Source organism: Siniperca chuatsi, linkage group LG19, assembly GCF_020085105.1.
Source record: "Siniperca chuatsi isolate FFG_IHB_CAS linkage group LG19, ASM2008510v1, whole genome shotgun sequence".
In the NCBI taxonomy this organism is placed as follows: Eukaryota; Metazoa; Chordata; class Actinopteri; order Centrarchiformes; family Sinipercidae; genus Siniperca; species Siniperca chuatsi.
In genome coordinates this window covers 4,047,178-4,069,383 of record NC_058060.1, presented here as the reverse complement: position 1 = coordinate 4,069,383, position 22,206 = coordinate 4,047,178, and the positions used below count along the sequence as shown (strand labels likewise).

Sequence of the window (22,206 nt, the reverse complement as noted above, 5' to 3'; positions counted from 1 at the left end):
TCATTGCACTTTTCCTATAGAGCAGGTCTAGACCATACTCTTTATAACATTATTTACAGAGACCCAACAAATCCCACCATGTGCTGACTGAAGGCTCTAGCTCCCATTCTACTTTTGGAGATTCTAAGAACCACAGATAATTAAGAGCTTTGTAGGTGAGGAGTAGAATTTTAAATTATATTCTGGATTTTACAGGGAGTGAGGGCAGAGAAGCTACTACTGGAGAAATATGATCTCTTTTCCTAGTTCTTGTCAGTACACATGCCGCAGCATTCTGGATCAATCAATATTTGTTTCATGTGGGAGTTAAAGGACAAATCCTGATCAAAGATAACTCTGAGGTTCTTTACGGTGGTGCTAGAGGCCAGGGCAATGCCATCTAAAGTAACTATATCTGTAGATAACATGTCTCGGAGGTGTTTGCAGTAGTATAATGACTTCACTTTTGTCAGAGTTTAACATCAGAAAATTGCAGGTCATCCAGGTTTCTATGTCCTTAAGGCATGCTTGAAGTTTATCTACCTGATTAGTTTCATCTGGCTTGATCGATAGATATAATTGTGTATCATCCGCATAACTATGAAAGTTTATGAAGCGTTTCCTAATAATATTGCCTAAAGGAAGCATATATGAAGGTGAATAAAACTGGTCCAAGCACAGAACCTTGTGGAACTCCGTGACTTTGGCGTGCACAGAGGGTTCACCGTTGACATGTACAAACTGAGATTGATCTGGTAGATAGCATTTAAACCAGAAGTGCGTAGCAACTCTACCTGATTCGGTGGTGAAGCGCACCCAGGGAAAAATTTTGCTGCTCACAATAGTCTTTGTCTAATCAGAAATAAATCAGCTTCTTATTTGGAGATTACTGAATTCTGACCTGTTTCTCCTAAACCCCCCCTTAGGAGCAATAAAGAGCAAAAGAATAAATCAATCTTAGTCCAGTTTGAGAATAATAGTAGAAACACAAGTTTTTTCCTTAACAACCTTATGGAGCAATAAATAAACAATTAATAAAATGATTCTCAGTATTCTCAATATTGTCTAACTTTGGTATCAGGTATGTCTTAGTATGTCTGATAAATAGCTTGGTGGCAATAATTTAAGAAACACATGAGAAAATGTGTTTATAAATTAAACGTGAAGGAAAAGTAATGCACAAAATTACAATCTGGAAAATGTTACACCCAAAAAAAAATGATTGGATGAATGTAATATCATCGTGCCACCTATATTCCATCTAAACCAATCTCACATCTGGCATTAACAACAGATACAAACATTCATGTTCTTCCAAGCTTTCTTTTTAACATACTATTTTAACATGTAACTTGAAATTCTTTTCAGTGCATAAGACATAAATTCATTATCCAGATTATTATGTCAGTCCTACAATAAAGATTCTAATAAAGGTTCTAATGTTCAGTTTTTGATGCTACTGTTTTAGAGAGATGCTGATATAACTGTATGGTCATTTTAGAGGATGTAGTTTGTGGTGATGCTGAGCAGAGTTATACCGAGAGGTGTTACCATTTGGTTAAGGATAGAAATCTTTTTTATTAAATTTTTTTATCAAATATTACTTTGAGATATCTTTCACTTTTTCCTGCGCTTTCAAAGCTTTACACTTTGTACAGTGTGCAGTGGAAAAACCCAACCTACCTGGGATACGGATAAATACTTCAGGATATATGCATGATTTTCAGTCTTTTTCAAACTCACTTCCACCAGCAGCTTGTTTTTCAGGAATTGTCCCTTTGACGACATCCTCTGTCCATCCAGATCGAGGAAAGTCTTCAGGACTTCATATGTGCATCTGCGGTCTGATGAGTAGCATATCAGTCCAAATAAATCAAGAGTCCAAAGAATGCGAGCACAATGCTCCCCATTCCACTGAAGCCCTCCATTTTTTCCCATCAGGCTCAGGCTCTTCACTATTCCTCCGTACGCCACATAACACATTGCTCCATGGAACTGCTGACCTCAGTGTCTGTGTTCTGTTGGGTAAAATGCAACAGAGGGCCCATGAACATGTTAGACATGTAAAGAAGAAATACAGATGCAGTTATAAATAAAATGGTAAAAAGTAAAATCAAAGTGTTTGGACATCCCAATAGGCACTGTTATATTCACTGGGAGTGAATATAGGCACTGTTATATTCACTGGGAGTGAATAAGAGTTAAGAGTTAAGAGTGACGGTGCATCAGGAGCTCTGCAGAAAACTGGCCTGTGGGAGTGTGGCTACGCAGGTACCATCATGGCCAGTGTTTCGGGTTTCTGGTGTAGCCAGTGTCCGTTTTCCGGATATCCGGGCCAAGACTTCCTCTGCAGTCTGAATAGCAACTTGATACGTGATAAAGACACATTTTGGCTACTCTCTTTCAACAGATGTCTGCATATGAATGTAGATTAATTGTTTAAAAAAAGCTAATAAAAAGCTAAATCGTCGTCAGACGATAGCTGATGCGTTCCGCTTCTTTTGCTCTCCACACGGACTATTTAGCTGCATGCAACCAAAGCCCACTCAAACGTGATAGGTCAATACTACTCGGACTACAAATGGAAACCAGAACGCTTCCGATGTCAAAATCTTGGTCCCTGCCTACAGATTCTGCATTCATATGGAGATATCTGTTAATAGAGATTACCATCACCTAAGAAGAACCATGTCAAAAGTGGCCTGAAGATTTCCAGAGAGGAATTGAGTGACATCTAAGATGTTGGACAAGGTTTTAAAATCATAAGTTAAAATTCTGCAAGCTAGCATATAATCAGATGCTTTCTCCACTGATCTACAGCTACTTTGTCATCTGCATTCTCTTTACACTCTGTTGCACATTTACCTACCATTCAGTACAGTGAGTATGTGTAGCCAGAACCAGTCAAGCTCAGGAAAAATGTAGACAGCATAGGTAGAGTGGATATTGTGCATGGACTCCTTACTGATCTGAGAAAACATCAACAATACAAACAATAACAACTTGTTACTCACCTCATATCAGAACTACATCACAACAATATAAAATATAATATATATAAACAATATGAAACAACATATAAAACGATAAAAAAAAAAAAAAATCCTAATAAAAAGGCAGTGGAAAATGTTAAAGTGAAAGTCAATATCTAAAAAGGACCACACTAATGGTTTCCCACCATTAAACTTACTGACTGCACATAACACACTTAACATTACTGCTGACAGTTCAGAAATAAAATGGCAAAAGATAAACTTACCTTGTGTTATAGAGGAGGTGCAGACAAACCTTAATGCATAGGGATAATGCTTTATGTTGTCAAGTATTTCTGGTAGAAAGTGAAATTGTCTTTGAAAGTTAATTAACTAATATTTGCACAGTGAAAGAGTGTGAAATGAACACACTAAAATGTGAGGATTGTTTAACTCTTCACTTACAGTATAGGCCCAAAAAGCAGAAAATATGCAAAACTCCACCTGATTAAAAAGATCCAGATCTCAATAACTATGAAAGAGACAATATAATTTCCATGACTTGCCCTACAGAGAATAATCAGACATTAGACTGAAAGCACATTTTCAAATTACATTACAGCTATTATTTTCCCTGTAATTTCCCATAATAAAGGTTGGGGGGGTCTCAAAGCCATTAGCATTAGCTTGACCACAGCACTGGTACCCAGCACTCCTCCGTCTAAAAGAGCAAGGCTCAACCTGTAGCAAACACTCTTCTCCATGAACAACATATTGAGGCTTAAATGCATATAAAATGTTTTAAATCAGCAGCAGTGCTTGAATGTTGCCTCTTTTTTTAAGCTAACTAAATAAATGAAGCTGCCAGTTGCAGTTTGTTTTCTGTGTCTGCGCTTAACTGTTACCAAGTTAACTACAGAGTTTTAATGGAGTGCAAAAAAGATATTTCACAGATAATGTAAAAAAATTCTAGGCACCATAATATTAATTAAAGGTGGGGTATGTGAATCTAATCCAATACACGCCTTGTTGTTAAATTTCGCGAATATGATTTGTGTGTCAGGTAACGTTAAATGACTTGCCCATGGACACTTGGGGCGACTGGCTCAGTGGTAGAGCAGGTCGTCCACCAATCGGAAGGTCGGCGGTTTGATCCTGGCTTCCCCAAGCCCACACGTCGAAGTGTCCTTGGGCAAGACACTGAACCCCAAACACTGAACCCCAAATTGCTCCCAAGGGCTGTACCTTTGGTGTGTGTGTGTGAATCATTAGTTACTTTAATGAGCAGTTCTGCCATCGGTATGTGATATGTAGTTGAAGTGCTTTGAGTAGTCAGAAAGACTAGAAAGGTGCTATACAAGTACAGTCTGTTTACTTTCTAGTTTGCCAAGATATGCTGTTGTTGTGATGTTAGCTATATAGTAGCAGGTTGTAGAGTTGTGAGTATCGCTGTCTGGAGCTCGTTTCCTGGCTCTCATCCTCGCTGGCTGTTAGTTTCTGTTTGCTAACCCAGTTTGCTAACTCACAACCTGGTATTGGTCATGGTATTGGATTTCTCCAGAATCGCATACCTCTTCTTTAACTAAACTAGCATTAGCTAAGCTAACGTTACCTGTGAGAATAGTGAGTGACAAAACTGATGTTTAAGGGTAACCTAGTCTAGAAATGGCTAGGTATGATAACTAATTTGTATCACTCATCCTATTGAACTAAACACATTGATGTCGATATATATTCAAAAGTTGAGACTTGAATTTGATCACTGAGACATATTTCTGATATTGTGCAGGCTCATTCAGAAGCCAATCAAGTTTTCTTTTGCATCTTACTGTTATCTCAGGAGCTGATTATTTCAGACAAATAGCTAAATGGTGCAGCCAGAGCATTAATGTTAAGCTAGCAGCATAAATATGGGTTACTAGATCTAGCTAATTTAGGCTAGCTAGCGTGTATAATCTCATGAGCACAAACACATTCCTGTTGATAATTTTCTGTAAAGTAAATTATACAAAGAATGAGGTCATCGTTAAATAAATATCACGTTTACCCCCAGTCACGCAATGTTATGTTTTCGTTAACTCCTAGCTTACATTAACGTTAGCCATCATCACAACGACGCTGTCAGGTCATTTTCAGGATGGTCTGAAGGGATATTTCACATTCACTAACTAAAACCAATAAAGTACAATAAAATTGCCACTTACTTGTGAAAAGTTATCCCGCGATGCCTGTTTTGAATGTTTCGTCTGTTTGCGCAGCCAAACGCTACACATGCCTGCGGCATTTTTCCAAGCAGTCTTGACTGTTGACCACACCAATATGGCAGACAACAGCGGCCAGTCCGGGGCACTGAGCTGTCATTCAAAAACACACTAGCCAATGGGGACACACCCCTGAAAAAACCCACCCACGCAAGACGTTTGTGTCAGAACCATAGAAGAACTGCAAACAAAAAGTCAGACAGCGCAAAAGAGAGAGTTGGCAGCATAACTGCAAAACCGACAGTAAGGGCAAAAGTCCGATCAGTGAGAAAGAAGCAGAGGGAACTGTAAACAAAAGGACATGTAATTAGAAAAGTAAAAGACAAATAGTTGGTTTGCAAGTTATAAGTTTTACTTTTGAGATGACTTTTTTTTGCTTCAGTGAGTTTTATTCTCTCACAAATTCTTATTTTTGTTTGATATTTAAGAAGTTTTGTTTGATTATATTGACATAAATCTGATTCCATAGTTTGGAAGCATTGAGTAATGTTGGTTGAAAGACATCTTATCCTATTTCAGTAATCTGTGATGGTTGAAATGTAAAGTAAATTAAGCCCTCTGTGTTTCCTATCAGACCAAATACCAGACCTTTTTGTCAGTAACTGATTTCCCATTGGTTTATAGTTTAATATGTTATGTCTTACCCCAACATCCTGTTTCCAGAGGACATGCTTCACATGAAGAAAGTAAAGATGACATTTCAGGGAGCTTTTACCAAACACAACAAGTGACATCACAAATTCAGTATTAGTTATCTTTGCCCAAATTAATTCAATCTATACAATGTGGACTCTATTGAAAGCCCAGACAGTCAGATTTAAATAGATGTTCAGTTAACTGTTCTCATCAGCAGACCTTTGTGGGTTTTCTCTCTTCCTCCTCCTCCTCTCCTGCACTCTGAGCAGTGAGCTGTCTCACCATATTTCTCAGTTAGATCAGCTTGTCTATGAGCTGGGGCTCTTGAGAGCCAGAGCTCTCCATAAGAGCCAGATCTATAAACATCAGCACAGAGTCTACCTTGACCCAGACTGTACTCAGCCTCTTGTCTCACACTGTGGGCGCTTCAGACTCGCTGCCTGAGGTGTGTTACTGTAAGAAGGAAAAGATGTACACTACCAACAGTTAGACTGACACTCAAATTCAATCATTTTTGTTTTTTAAAGTCACATATTTTATAGTTGGCCAGATAGTTGTTCTGATATGAAAATAATGCATTTTGTACTATCACACTGTACGGTATGTCATCATTCTGATGTTTAATGTTTGTGTCTGTGTAATTTACTCTGCTGATGTGCCCACTTTCCCTCAACCTGTCTCAGCTTCTTCTTCAGTTGAGTTTCCTACATCTGCAAGAATGCATGTTACAGCCCCCAAAAACCCTCAGTGTTTACTTTTAGGTGTAAATGAAGAAGGCCACGGCACAGAGATGATGCCGATCTCTAGATCCTATCATTATAGCCCTGGCACTACATCTCAACAACAATTTATTTATTTATTTGTTAGTTTCTTTCACAGAGATAATACAGCTACGTTGTAACAAAAAATAAATAAATGCACCAGATGTGATGTATTTAGGGCATCTAGCTGAAGTTAATTTGCACTCCCTGTCCCTGGTTAGGCTTTTAACTTCAGGTTAAAACAACTAAACCAACAAAAAGACAAAACGGTGCGCACGTGAAAATGCATGTGGCTATGTGTGTAAACATAGTACATTTAGCTTCAAAAGTGTGAGTGTAAGTGTATAATTTTAAGTGTACATGTATGTCGCCAGTGGATCCATTCAAAACTCATTTATTGTTCACATCTTTGTTGTTGAAGCCACAGTTTCACTTGTGTATTCAAGAGCAACAACAGAATCAGTCGTTTCAGCCGGTGCCCAAAAACGACGTCTGTTTATGTTGAAGTGACAGCGCTATCTAGCAGCGGAAGTAATTATGGGAGCAAAGGAGGAAGTCAGGTGACGTTGTTACAGAGCGACAAAGTCCTCTTAGGGAGGACGTCAGGATGGACGGGTCAACAAAACATCAGACTTTAACACTAGAGACCGCTGTTTGTTTCCTATTTCTGACTGACAGTCAACTTTGGTTTCTTTTAACCATGACCACGATTGTCCCCTAACCTTAACAGCGTGTTTATTATTGTAACCATGACTACGAAGCTCTAACCTCAAAGAAGTAGTAATTCTAACCCAAACCACAATGTTTCCCTAAACCTAACCAAATTGTATTTGCCACAAACAAATGAGTTGATAGGGGCATCAGATCAGAAATGCTTCAATGTGTCGTTCTAGAGGTCATGGACCAGCGGCCATCATTTGTTGTTTAATATGTTGTTATTAAAAACTTTTAATTCTGATTGTGTTTTTAACTCAGATTTTAAAGAGTAACCTAACAACCCCTGAAAATCTTGTTTTTGTGGATCAGTGGTTTAACTTCTCACCTTGCTGCAGTGATGTACCGGTGTACTCCAGGACAATGTGACATCACTGTTGGGTGTGGTTGCACATCCAACCAAGCACATTTCTGACCACACCCAACCCAACCAAGCACTGATGCTGGCTGTGGTCAGAGGTGACCTTTTGCATGCCACCACAGTGAACATCTTGTCTGCATTCATTTTTCAGTGAGATTATCACAGTTGTAAACGCAGTTGCAGTTAAAAGTCTGCACTGCATTACCTCTTAATCATAATGTAACTTTGACAAAAATAAATGCAGACCTGATATTCACAGTGGTGGACTACATAACTACCCTACATAATAGGTGTCCACTAGTTTGATTTTCACGCCACATGGAAATGAATGGACTGGCTAATGGCTGCCCGGGAAATCAGAAAAAGACTCACATGGAGCATGATAATCAAAATAATCTTTTTGATTTCCCTGCTATAGTGAAAATATCCCTAACCATGACCACAAAGCCGCAGTAACATACTGTACATCTACTATTAATTTGTGTGCTTTCACAGCTATAGTTGCAGAAGCGGCAGCAATATTACTGATATCAAAACACTGCAGAGGCTTAGCATTCACGATATCAGTGGTTTTCCATTTAATCATTAGTTTTAATGATCATGACCACCAAGTAACACAAACTACCAGCTGTATGTGTCTGAGTCCAAAATCCACTGCACTGCCAGTATTTTTTTAAATAAACAGCAGTAGGAACGCATCTTTTCTAAGAACAGTCCTGTTTTGTTGGAACAATAAATTAAGCTGGAAAACTGTTGCTGCTTACTGTTACTGCTATAAATGCTCTGAAGATACAGCCTTATTTCAACTGCCATGTTTATATGAAACAGCTTTTGTGCCAAAAACAGACAAATGCTGGCACAAGATTAGAAATCACTGCAAAAACTGAAACCATCTGTGTACTTCTAATATGCAAACATCCTGGCAAACAGAAAAATGCCCTGGTTAGTATTTTTTTTTAATTGTTATATTACAGTCTTGCTGTTCTTCACACATACCTGAAGACTAAAACTACATACAAATCAGTCTGTCAAGTACAATGTGACACAAAGCCTTCTCTCCCAAAACTTTTCATTTGCAATTTTTTACAATCGCCAGGACACATTTCTCAACACTTTTTCAAAACTCTTCACACAGTGATCACAGCAGAAGTCTATGTGGGCTAAACTACGGATCATTTCTCATTGCTTTGGCACAAAATGCATTCAATGACGACATCTTTCAAATTACATTCATTCTTTTCTCACTTCGACACAACAACCGCCAAAACTCTGTATACCTACAGGCCAATTTGCACATGCTTACATACAGTTTTCAAAACTGTTAAACTTAAATTCAGAACAATAACATAATACAAAACTGAATAAGTCAGCAATTTTCTACATTTCTACAGTAATATTGTAATGAAATATATTTCGAATCTAAAAATTAAATACTGTGAAAACAATTGGACCAACCACAGCTGATTCCCATTGCAGCTGAACACCTACACAGGTGTTACTCTTTCAATTTCATTACCATCTATACAAAAGGAGACAACTTCGGAATAGTTTTGTATTGGGATGTAAACATGGACCCAGCCAGAGATAGAGAAGTGGCTGAAAGAGGAAGAAGAGTGGCTGGGAGAGGGAGAGGATACGTATGCGTGGTGGAAGAAGAATAGAAAGATCAAGAACTGTAGTCTCAGATGAGATCAGAGCTACTGTAATTGATCATGTAATAAATCATGGTCTCTCAATGAGAGAGGCTGGTCTGAGAGTGCAGCCAAATCTGCAACGCTCAACAGTGGCATCTATTGTTAGAGTTTTCCAACAGGTAAGTTGTATTCTGTAAGGGCATCTGACTGAGTAAATAGAGCAAAGCCTCTAAACCCACTTGTGTGTAATTGCTTTTGCATTTCTGCTTAGGACCCAACAGTTACCTCACACAGGTGGGAGAGGTAGGATGTTCACTGATGTGCAGGAAACTGCAATCATTGATATGGTCATCAGAAACAATGGCGTAAAACTCACTGAGATTCTAGACAGTGTTGGCAGACAACGTTACATTTGCAAATATTCACAGTGTAAGCATAATAACTATTTCTAGAGTCCTGAAAAAACATCAGGTCAGGTTGAAGCAGTTGTATACTGTGCCTTTTGAGAGGAACTCTGAACAAGTCAAGCAACTCAACATCAGGCAGATACATCAGGCTCCACACTCCCCCAGGCACAGCGCACTCCCTCACCTGCGTTCTAATCATACACCTGTTCCCAATCGCTCACCTGAGCCCTATCGGCATCACCTCACCACCAGTATAAAGACCCCCCACTCATCTGTCTCTAGAACCGTGTTGCCTTCACTCCCGTGTGTGAGAATCCAGCTCCCGAACACCCATCCCAGCCTCACTAAGGACGGTATCAGCACTACTGTGCGCCTAACCCTTTCATCCACTGTTTGCCTCATTGCTGTGTTGAGAAATAAACAATATCTGTCTCCACCTCGGTGTCTCCAGCCTGTCTGTCCGTAACAACTCTCCATTCCTCAACCCCATAGAGGAATCATTTTCCTCATGGAGGTGGAAGGTTTATGACCACCATCAACATGATCAAATGTCCCTCCTGGATGCCATCAATGCTGGATGCCTGGAAATAGAAGAAGATTGCCAGGGATGGATCAGGCATGCCAGAAGATTCTTTCCTAGGTGTATTGCCCTAGATGACATAAGATGTGAAGTGGATGAGAATCTGTGGCCAAATGCAGAAGACAGTGTTGACTAGCACAGCTATATCTGTAACTATCCTATACAAAAGTGTATAGTGAATATGTTTAGTTTTGTATTACATTACTGGAATTTAGTTTCATTTTGTGCACTTGGAATTACTCTATGCAAAAATGGCAATGAAAAAGCCCATAGAAGCATATTGTAGCATTTCTGATTCATTTCTGTGACACAATACTGTAAGGTAGCACAATCCATGCAATAAAGAAGTGCCTTTCTTTTTGTTGCATAGTAATGAAATCTTGGTTTATGCTAAATAAATAAATAGATAAAAGCTACTTCAAAGACAATGTGAAACATATTGTAATGCAACCTGTTGTTAGTGGTTTTTAGGTCCTTGTGTAATGAGAGACAAAGTGTTGCTGTTGGGAAACAAATGTTGTCAGTGTTCTGGTACAAGAGTTGGTCCTGAGATGTGTATGAAGTGCTTTAGTTGCATTTGTGTATTTTGGATGCTAGATTAACTGTTGTGCTGAGCTGCATGTTGGTAAAGAGAACCGACTAAACAGTTTTGAAAAAGTGAACTCAGTATAGAGAAATGTGCGTTACCAATTGTAAAGAAAAACGTGGAAGTAGGGACCTGAAGGTGGCACAGGCGAAAGGGGCCACCAACACTGTTAGATTCATCTCTAGGTACCAATATTAGCCACATTAAATTTAATGGAACTCTGTCCAGTAGTTTTGTAAGATACCTTGTCATGGATCATGTGAATTTGGAAGTGAAGTTTGAGTTAGACCAAAGGTCAGAGGGTCAACAAAATCATTTACAACCATCCTCTGGGGATAATGAATATCCACAGTGAATTTTATGGCAATCTGGTCATCAGTTGTAAGAGATAAGATCATGTTAAACAGTGACCTCATACTTTACATGTAGAATTTATCTGGAAACTGTTGTACTTTGCATTCTTCCATTATCAACAATAGCAGCAGCAGCTGTGTCTGTCAAACAGCATGTTGCTCAGTCAGTACAGGGCTCTGTTGTCTAGCCTGTCCTCCCAGTTCACATAATGGAAGGTCTCTGGATCCATTACCATCATTTAGCCCTGTGGCAGCGCTCACACTGCTGTGCAATTACACCCTGTCCTGCTGAGGCTGGACATGGACCAACACACACACTCACACACACAGAGTAAACATGAACACTATATGGTTTCTTATATCCTTATAAATTAATTTAAAATAAACAATTGTACAAATATAAATAATTTGCAGTGACACATGATACCGAGATTTAAAGCTTTTTTTACACAGATTTGTCTTGCGTATGCCAAATACATGTGTCATGGTCATGTCTGTCTCCCTGGAGTGGATCACTCAACTGACAATCATTTATGGGGTTTTACCCCATAAATTTATTTCATGGACTTGGCCAGTGCCAAAAATCTTTTAAAAATCCAAATAAAATCTCTGATTGCAATTGGCATGTTAGAGTAGCAGTCCTTGTAGTAAGTTTAAGGTTTGGTGTAGTTCTGGTCAGGGTAGTTGATGCCTTGGTTTTATTTTCAGACAATGTTGATTGATGTTCTGGCCTGACTGAACTCTGTCTTGTAACTCTAGAGGCTGACAATCTATCAGGAAACAGCCTATTTAGTTTTTGGTAATTCTACTTGACTGAAAATTCATGATTTATTAATAGTAAGCTGTTACCTGTAGCACCTGTATTTGGAGGAACAATAAAATAGTAGCAGTCGTAGCAGTCCTGCCCCACTTTCTGGCTAGCCTCTGTTCCTCTATCCTGTATTCTGCAGTGTAGTTTTGTAGGTTTTGTAGGCAGCATTGGAAGTAACAAATTATATTTTCTCTCATTGCTGTAGGAGTTGTTTTTTGTGCACCTGTACTTTTTTGAGTATTTTTAAAAATAGGTAATTTTACTTTTAATTAAGTACTTTTTATTACATGTATGCTGCACTCAGTTAACACCTACAAAAGATACATATTGAATGTTTACGTTCACTGGCCCGAGTGTCAGGTGGGTTTGGGGTGTGTGGTCGCACCTGCTACGGGGCTTGCAGTGAGTGGACAGTACATAAATGCACAATAATGCAATAAAATTAAGGATGACGTTATTATGGGTTATGGTTAGCATTATTGTACCTCAGCAACCTTAATGTATCACTGATTTAATGCACCACCCGACGAGCATGGTAAGTGACCGAAATCAAACACACCCATGATGTTGCATGACCTATAGGTGCATGCATAACAACAGTTTATTTGAGGATTTTCAGTCAGGATTTAGAGTTTATCATAGCACAGAGACAACACTGGTGAAAATTACAAATGATATTAAATCCCGCCTGATTAAAGATCAACTCGTGACTCTGTGCGTTCTGTCTTGTCATCTCTCGGCAAAGAATCTTACCCATCACCTATTAAGGAATTATACTAAACAAGAAATTCGAAAATCTGCAGTTCGATTCTCAGTGCGGATGCATTGGTGCACAACAGTTTACAGACTGATTTTGATTTGTGTACTGCTGCCGACAGCACCGTGCGAGATATGACTGTTGAGATTGAGAAAGAAAGGCACTTTGATATTTGTTAAAAAATGTTTATTTCTTTCAGTCCTTGTTGAGGTCATGGCCACCTGTGATGCCGCCACACTACGCCTGCTACACAGCATAAACTGTCAGTACCAGCTTTGGCTACTTGACTTTAGACAGCTGATTTTACCTTGTCTGTCTTCAAAGGACAACAACAAAAACATTTTTTAAAGACTGTCATCTAGATTTTGAAGTGTTGCTACATTGTTCCATTTTCTCCCACAGATGTGATATAATAGTATTGTAAACATGAAAAAGTGAGTCACCTTTATAGTTAACTTTATATTTTTCATTACCTGAAGCATTTATTACATTAATTAATTTTCCTTCTATAATCACAGTGTCGATAATTTGTGAGAGAGCTGCAGAGACCTTGGGAAGCAACCTCAGCATGCTGGACGTCCGTGTCTGTTGGTTTGGCTGCGGTGGACTGCAGTGGAAAGGCCTTCTTGCCTTCTTTTCCCAGTCCCTGCGAGGAAGAGCAGCACCCAATGTCTTCATCATCCACTGTGGCGGCAACGACATGGGGAGGTCAGCAGCGTCAAGCTGGTCAACATGATAATGGAGGACCTGCACCAGCTTCACCTCCAGCACCCTGGCATGAAGATCATGTTTTTGTCTGTGACCCAAAAGCTGTCGGTGGAAGGCTGGTACCAATCCGGTGAAGCTTGACAAGGCCAGGAAATTTGTCAGCAGTTTTATAGCTACATTTGTTCGTAGCTTTAATGGTGTTATGATTGAGCATCCTCACATTAGACATGACAGTCCTGGGCTATTTTTGAAGATGGAGTTCATTTCACACCTAGAGGAAATTATATGTTTTTAAATACAGTCGCTAATTGCCTTAAAGACAATTGCCAACTAGTGGGCAGTGTCACTGCTTTTGAATTTGGCCTTTAGGACCCATTTTGTTACACCTAAACATAGCCCTGACTATCATGGCTAATGTTGAGTTTATTTTTTATGTTCATTATGGATGTTAAAAAATAACATCTGTAGCCTTACCACCTCTCCTCTCCTTCATTCCTACAATCCAATCCTTTATCCCCTTTTCCCCCTAACACCCCATGGACTCTGCAGCTCTCTGGGAATAGCTGTCTGCCCAGTCTGTTGATTTTATTTGAATGTGTTTACTTTTACATTTATAATTTTAAACATTGTCCACCTTTTTGTGTTTTGTCCTTTAATTTAAAAAACATGGTTCACATTTGAATCAATTCTAATTATATATGCGCTCCTTTTGTCTTTATTACTGACTGGAAATGTTAGATTTCACATTTTATTCCGACTTATCTGCACACCGAGTAGTTATGAATCCCCCTAGGAGGCACAATTTATTTGCGATGTTGCAAACTCTGAGAAGGTCTTCCTCAGGCAAATACACAGGTATTGTGAGGCTTATATAGTGAGGCAAAAAGAATAATAAGCTGATGGAATGCATCTGTGGCAAGTAGACGCAATCAATCAGCCATGTTATTTTTCTTTTGCCTAACAATACCAATAGTATAGACACAAGAGCTTCTCAGAGATCGCAAATGAATGACACCTCCTAGGGGGCTTTCAAACAAAACCAGCACATAACATTATCTTTTATTTTATTTTTACTTTCTGCTCTATGCAAAATGTTAACCTATATATACCATCTTACTATTTTAATTTATAATTATTAACTATTATTTTGTTTTGAGATCATTTTTCCAATCTGAATGATTTAAGAATGTGCTTTTTCTCTAAAGATATTTAGTCATTTTTTATATAACAAAAATATACCACTACACAAGCAACAGTTTAACAAATTAAAATGATATCTTGCATTTATGAAAACATCCCTATTAAAGGTTGCAAATTTACAAGTTGTTTTGTATTACTTAAGTACACTTGAAATAAATGAAAAGATGTGTAACAGTAATTATAATGATAGAATCTAGGGATAATAACGCAGTGTCATAATTTGCAAAATATTAATGTTTAAAGTGATGCCTTCAACCTCTTTACTGTGAAGTACACATCACATTGGCCTAGGCGTTGTAACTTCCTCAAGCATCTGTCATAACCCGGTCCACAGGCCATGACAAAAACGGGCAAAGATACAAAATGCCAATAAATACAAGTTATTAATTGCAATAAAGAAAATAAACTGAACTGTAACTTTGGATATGAGGTGTATAGTCAGTGAAACCAGTAGAGTTCATGTGGATGTGTGTGGATCGTGTAGGATAAAGTGTTGTGGAATAAAAGTAAAACGCTTTAAAAATGCTAGCCGTAAAATGCTAAGCAAAGCAATAGGGCGCAGGCACTGACATGGACGAGAGCGAGCCACACTAGAAGCTGGGACTTTTATATCCTGTAGAGCACTGCGCCCAGGTGCTCCTGATCTGGTTTGATACTGCAGTCAGCTCTTTGGCACCTTAAAAGACAACATGACAAAGCACACACACACAAGTAGACTAAGGAGGGGGGCCTCACACATCCTAATACTAACGTTACTCATTTAACCTTACCTAACTCAGGAACCTCGCCCTACAGCCCAGCGACCTGTCTTCACCACTGGCAGCCCTAACCAGCATGCAAACGGCACCTACCCCAAGCAACGAGTGCTCTGCTTGGCTTGGCCAACCCTACCAAGCGCCGCTCCCCAGAACAGCATACCCACCAGTTACAGTACCTAGCCAAGTCTACCATTAACTTTATGGTACCATGTGGTAAGTTTAACGTTAACATTGCATAACGTTAGCTAACTAAAGAGGTGGACCTTTATTTTCCAACCTTACGCCATTTCAACGTCAACAAGATCAACAACTACAAACCTAAAGCCCCCTATTCCACTAACAACTTGTGCCTGGCCAACAACCTGAATGAGTTCTACTGTCAATTTGAAAGACAAAGGGACAGTTGTGACACCATCCCCCGTGACTCCATCCACCAGCTCCACCTACCACCTAGTTCAGCAGGTGCCACTGCTCAACTGCCCGCCTCAGAGACCCCACAATGACGGCTCTGTGCTGATCAGCTGTCCCCGGTGTTCACAGACATATTTAACACCTCACTGGAGACAGGCCATGTGCCAACCTGCTTCAAAACCTCCACCATCATCCCTGTCCCCAAAAACGTAGTGACTACAGACCTGTTGCCCTGATCTCTGTGGTAATTAAGTGCCTTGTGCTGTCTGCCTTTGGACCCCAGAGCTCTGTGACTGATGAGTCACTGCACAGTAATATGGCTGTATATTGATCTCAATGGGCAGCACTTGCAATCATCCACATCCAGTCCACACACTCCCTAGTCTTAAGTCATGAGTTAAATGGCAAGGCTTTCAGACTTTGGATTCATGCAGAGTGAAGAAAGACACAAATCTACAAAGTGGAGGTAGAATTTCCTCTGAATCCCCAGTCCCGGCCAAGGACAGAGGGTTCATTTCAGCTACTGGAGGGACAGATTCCACACAGCAAATCACATTAATCACAGTATTCATCATAAACAGGGTCAAAGCAGGCTGATGAAATATAAACAAGACGATAACATGGTGAAGCGGTGATGCCTGCACAGCGTCAGGAGCGGGCTGCGGTCATTAAGTCGTATTATGTCACACTGACTGTGAGTCTGCATCTCTGTCGGCCTCTGGGCTCAATACATGCTGCAGCGCTCACATGATGTCAGAAACAGAGACAGCAGGCCGGATCATCAGTGTTTGCAGGATGAGATATTGCAGAAAAATGTGGTGACTAATTTTTAAGAACACATTCTGTGGTATAGAAAAGAACAAGATGGCGGCACAGGGGTTATACAATGTTCTTTCTGTTAATTTTGGCTGGCCAGGGGGCAGCCGTATTGTATCAGAGTCTCAGTGCTTATGCATAATAATAACTATTATAATAATCATATTTATCATCACAGCTTTTACTTCTAAAAGATTTCTTGAAACAAAGGTTTACAAGACCAGATGATGAAAATAGGAACATGAAGAACAACAGTTAACAGATAATTCCACTTTATTACAGCTTGGGTCTTTCTGTTGATAATTTTAGTTAATTTTTGAATGTTTTAAATTTCTTAAATTCTTACGCATTGCACCTTGCTGGCTGTTGTTATCAGATGTGTTGTTTGGTTGCACCATCGACATGGTGTGTGTCATGAACACGTGCAGACGTTTGCACTCACAGAGAACCATTCCATCAGTGCTGCCATTCTTGGATTGACTCCATCGCACTGAGCATGTCATACAGTACCAGCATACTTGGCTTTAGTTCATCTATGCTAATAGAATATTCATTCTCTGCCAGGCCAGCGCTGTAGCCATGAAGACTTCGCACATTTCCTCTCTCCACCTGAGGAATACTCCATAGGTCCATATGTGCTGCCCAAAGACTCCAAGAAATGAGGCAAGAGAGGGAGATACCAGCTGTGCTGTTTGTAACAGAACCAGCATTTTAACAGAGAAGATACATTATTCAGCTGCTTGTCCGGTGAGGGAGTGTCCTACAGAGTGCAGTAAAGACTGTTTAAAATATGTGAACCACTGAAGATGTAGTATATTGAAATAATGCATACTGTAATGCAATGTTTTATTGGAGCAGTAATTGCCATAGGTAAGTCCTCAAATTATATTTTTCCCCAAACAACTAGCAAACAGCTGGGTCTCCATATGCAAGTCTAGAAAAATGTTTAAGGGATCAGTCTGTGTCCTGATTTCTCTTGGGAGGAGCATATGTAAATGATCCCCACCTTGAATGCATGGTCTTACCCACACCGCACTTGACATACTACATAGTATACAATGTTTCCCCTACGAATTTTTCCAGTAAAGTGTGTGAGTTTTATTTTGCGCTTCTGGAAGATATTTAGTGTGGAATTAAATATTTTCGTTTGAGTTTTGTGGTCCTTAAGATATCTGATCCTTTTGACATATATGTTCTATCTCTCTGATTATGCAGTTAGCTCAAGGGTGTAACATTGGTCTGAAAAGAGCGGGGGACACAAAGTGTGGGGTCTGGGGGTCCTCCCTCAGAAAAAAAGGATTGAAAGATGTATGAGGCTTTGGATACAGAGACAATACTTTGGGTCTTTTCATGGGATTAATTGCCATTAAGAAACATACAGAATATCACTAGACATTTTAATTACAAGAACAAGCTTTAATAGTCATGTATGCATGAAAACATGTTGTGCAAACAATTTAATAATCTCTCTCTCTCTCTCTCTCTCTCTCTCTCTCTCTCTCTCTCTCTCTCTCTCTCTCTCTCTCTACAGGGAACTCCATGCAGGACACAGTGAATAGAGAACACAGCAGTCATCGGCCCACTTATCATCAGTGTATAGCTCTGATGTATGTACATGTACGAACACGTTCTCTCCTTCCCCCTCTCTCCATCTTCTTCTCCCTCGCTTGTATTCCCCTCTGCATTATGAAAAAGTGCTTTGTTGAGGGCTGAATTTTCAAAGCACTGCTTTATTTAAAGAACCTTCTTTAATATTTAATGAGATTAAGTACAGTATGTAGGATAACCTACTTAGTAGTAGCATGTACATCTGCACATTCCACACCATGTAGAGAGGAATAGACGAAATGTTTTGCTTGATGCTAAAAACAAAGCTGAACTTGTACACACTTATTGTAAAGAATGTACAAACCACTAGCCTCCGATTGACAGCAATTGTTGCCAAAGATTTTTGGTTTGTAATTCTAGCCACTGCTTTTTATGAAAATGGTTTGACTGATATGGGTTTTGGATCTTGGAAACTATTAGGTCAGTTTCAGGTGAAACTAGCTATTAAGCAGATTCCTTCCTGAGGGCAGGGCTTATGTAACACAGAGTAGCTTAAATTTCTAGTTCCCGTCCCATTTTTTCACAATTGAGAATGACTTCCTGATGGGAGCCGAAACGTCTTGATTCTGAAAACAGTGTCCAGATGACTACGACTGAAACCTTTTCTACGATAGAACACTCCTGGACGGATGAGGGACTACACCGTATCAAAAAGTTGTGTCAAATTAGAATACTCAATTTGTGTTATGACCAGAGGTGGACAAAGTATTCAGATTATTTACTAAAGTAAATGTACTGATACCACAAGGTAAAAACAAGTTAATGTAAGTTACAAGTAAATGTACTGCATTCAAACTGTTACTTAAATGAAAGTATGTAAGTATAATTGCACACGCATGCATTGGTGTTGTGTTTGTCTGTGAAGAGCTCTGTCTTAAATGATCATTTTATCCAGTTTTAAGTCACGTTTTACGTTACTCTTTTAGATCCTTGCTGTTTTATCCATATGGTTTAACAGGGTAAAAGCTTTTAGACATTTGGATCTGATGGTTAAGTATTCTAAAGTTGGCTCTCAGCTACTGGTCTGCCACAACGACTGCTAACCTAGGTTGGCCAGGTTTGTTTTTAGCCTGGTGACTAGGCTAGCATGGTTTTTAGCCTGGTGGCTAGGCAAGCCTGGTCGCTCTTATTTTGAAATCCACACAGCATCCTCACAGATGTTCCAAACAGGAACTTCTCTCGCTGCTAGGCCACCTCAACTATGCCATCCGTATCATTCCGCGAGGTCGATCTTTCTTGTCACACCTCCTCTCCATAGCCTCCTCTGTCCCATCTCTCCACGACCATATTACACTGGACGAAGCTTGCAAGATCAAGCTATAACTGTGGTACCAGTCCCTCTCCTCCTGGAATGGCATCTCCTTCTTTTAGGACAACCACATCACAGAGCCAGAAGACATCCAGCTCTTCACAGATGCAGAACCTTCCATCGGCTTCAGCGGATACTATGGCAGCAGGTGGTTCTCAGCCAAATGGCCACCCGAATTCAGAATCAGAATCAGAAATACTTTATTGATCCCTGGGGGGAAACTCTTTCGTTACAGTTGCTCACTATCACGTCAATGCACACTTGAGAATAGAAGGAATAGAAGTATTAAGCAAATCAAAATATAAAACACTATAATACAGGTCAGATAAATTTAGTACAAAGTGGATATAAGTATAAAAGCTAAAATAAGTGTCCACTGTCCAAGATGGCGTGTAGTTTGGCCAGCATCCTCCTCTCTGACACCACTGCCAGAGAGTCCAGCTCCACCCCCACAATGTCCCTGGCCTTACGGATCAGTTTGTTGAGCCTGTTAGTGTCTGCTACCCTCAGCCTGCTGCCCCAGCATGCAACAGCATACAGGATAGCACTGGCCACCACAGACTCATAAAACATCCTGAGCATTGTCCGGCAGATGTTGAAGGACCTCAGCCTCCTCAGACAATGGAGGCAGCTCTGGCCCTTCCTGTAAAGAGCTTGAGTATTCTTAGCCCAGTCCAGTTTATTGTCCATATGTAGTCCAAGGTCCTCAACAATGTCCACACTGACCCCCTGGATGGAATCTGGGGTCACTGGTGCCTTGGCCCTCCGTAGATCTACAACCAGCTCCTTAGACTTTGTCGCATTGAGCTGCAGATGGTTCTGCTCACACCATGAGACAAAGTTCCCCACCACAGCCCTGTACTCAGTCTCATCACCACCGCTGATACATCCCACCACAGCAGAGTTATCAGAAAACTTCTGAAGGTGGCAGGACTCTGTGTGGTAGCTGAAGTCTGTGGTGTAGATGGTGAAGAGAAAGGGAGAGAGGACAATCCCCTGAGGGGCCCCAGTGTTGCTGACCACGCTGTCCGACACACAGTGCTGCAGGCGCACGTGCTGTGGTCTGCCAGTCAGGTAGTCCACAATCCAGGACACAAGGGGGGCATCCACCTTGCACCTCCAGCCTTGTTTGAGTGGAGGTTCATCAGCTGTCCTCTCACCTGCTCAGTAGTCAGGCACACAGCAGAGGTTACAGGCGGGGGAGGGGGGGAGTCATCAATCATGAGAGGCATTCCCAGTCTGTATCTCTCAAGTGTGATATCACAAAATATTACATTAATATTAGACTCTATTAAGTACACCAATAAGTAAAGTTTTTCTTAATTAAATTGTTTGCTTGTTGTCTCCTACAGTATATATTATATTATGATTTGGCAAATAAATCAGCAAATCGTGTGCATGTCCATAATAGACCATGTCTATTAAAAAAAGTAAATATAAAAAGTGTCAGCATGTCACAGTGTCCTTAAACTTTGATAATTCCAATACAGATGTCCCAAGGCTAAGTTTCCATCACAGAAAGCCACAGATCAGATGTGAGCCCACCACATCCAGGTCTTTCTAATCACATGAAGACAATAAGATTAGAGAAGTGGCCAAATCAGTCTCTAATCTTTCTGAAAATGTCTAATATCAGATGACTCATTTAGGCTAACTAGGAGAAAATGCCTATTAGATACAGGTGTGTTTACTTCTTCACTTTTACCTGAGGAAGACCATCTGTGGTTGAAAAGTAATATCAGTCATGTCCACAGGTAATAAAAGTAGTTTGTCTATTTTTTTCTTTTCATGTGCATAATTTGGTCTCTACTTTTCTGTCTCTCTTTATCAGGCTACACGAATGAGCATGACTAGTTAAAAGCACACCGCTGGCACACTGTTAGCTTTTCATTATTACAGAAAGCAGGAGTAGTAGCAGTTTTGAGGCATGATATACTGTGTGTATACATTATTAAACTTATTAGCATTAACACAACAGACACACTTATTACTCTCTGTCAGCTCAGTGTCAGCATGGTTTTGAGATCTCAGACCTGCGTTCACAACCGGAGCCTGCTGCACTGTACGCTGTTAATTCGTCTGTAAACATTAGCTGCTAGCACTATTTGAAAGCCACTGGCAATAGTCCAATGTTTGCTTTAATTTGCGGTTTGGCAGTTATACCATGGAGCTAACCTTCTTTGTTTTATTATCTTCTTTTTTTAAAGGAGAGATAGAATCGAGTGTCATTCGCAGTGAGCCTGCAGCACTATCAACTATATGGTCAATTTGGGAGGGGCTGCAATTTGCATAGGAGACCGATCTTCAGTTATATTGAGACATAATATTGAATTAAATGCAAATGGGATCGCTTCCTTGAATTTAGCCACAGCACTATCAGATAGACATCAAGTGTGGGAGTTATTGCCTAACGGCGTGTAGTCCAGTAATAAGAGTTCAAAAGTTATTGAATAATGGTCCGATAATGAAGGATTCTATGGAAAGACTATTAAATGTTCAATTTCAATGCCATATACTGTCAGGGGTATCATGCAAGCCAAAGTTCTGGGGGGCACACTTAAAAATCCTGCATTCAGTTTTTAAA

At 39.9% G+C, this 22,206-nt stretch overlaps 1 long non-coding RNA gene across 1 annotated transcript; it reads right to left on the bottom strand.

Moving 5' to 3' along the window:
* Positions 1-1,399: 1,399 nt before the first annotated feature.
* On the bottom strand, positions 1,400-5,262 carry LOC122866734. Its single transcript, XR_006375794.1, has 3 exons — positions 5,156-5,262; positions 2,849-2,948; positions 1,400-1,997 (listed from the first exon to the last, which is right to left on the bottom strand). It is a non-coding gene; the product is annotated as an uncharacterized LOC122866734 (long non-coding RNA).
* Positions 5,263-22,206: the final 16,944 nt, after the last annotated feature.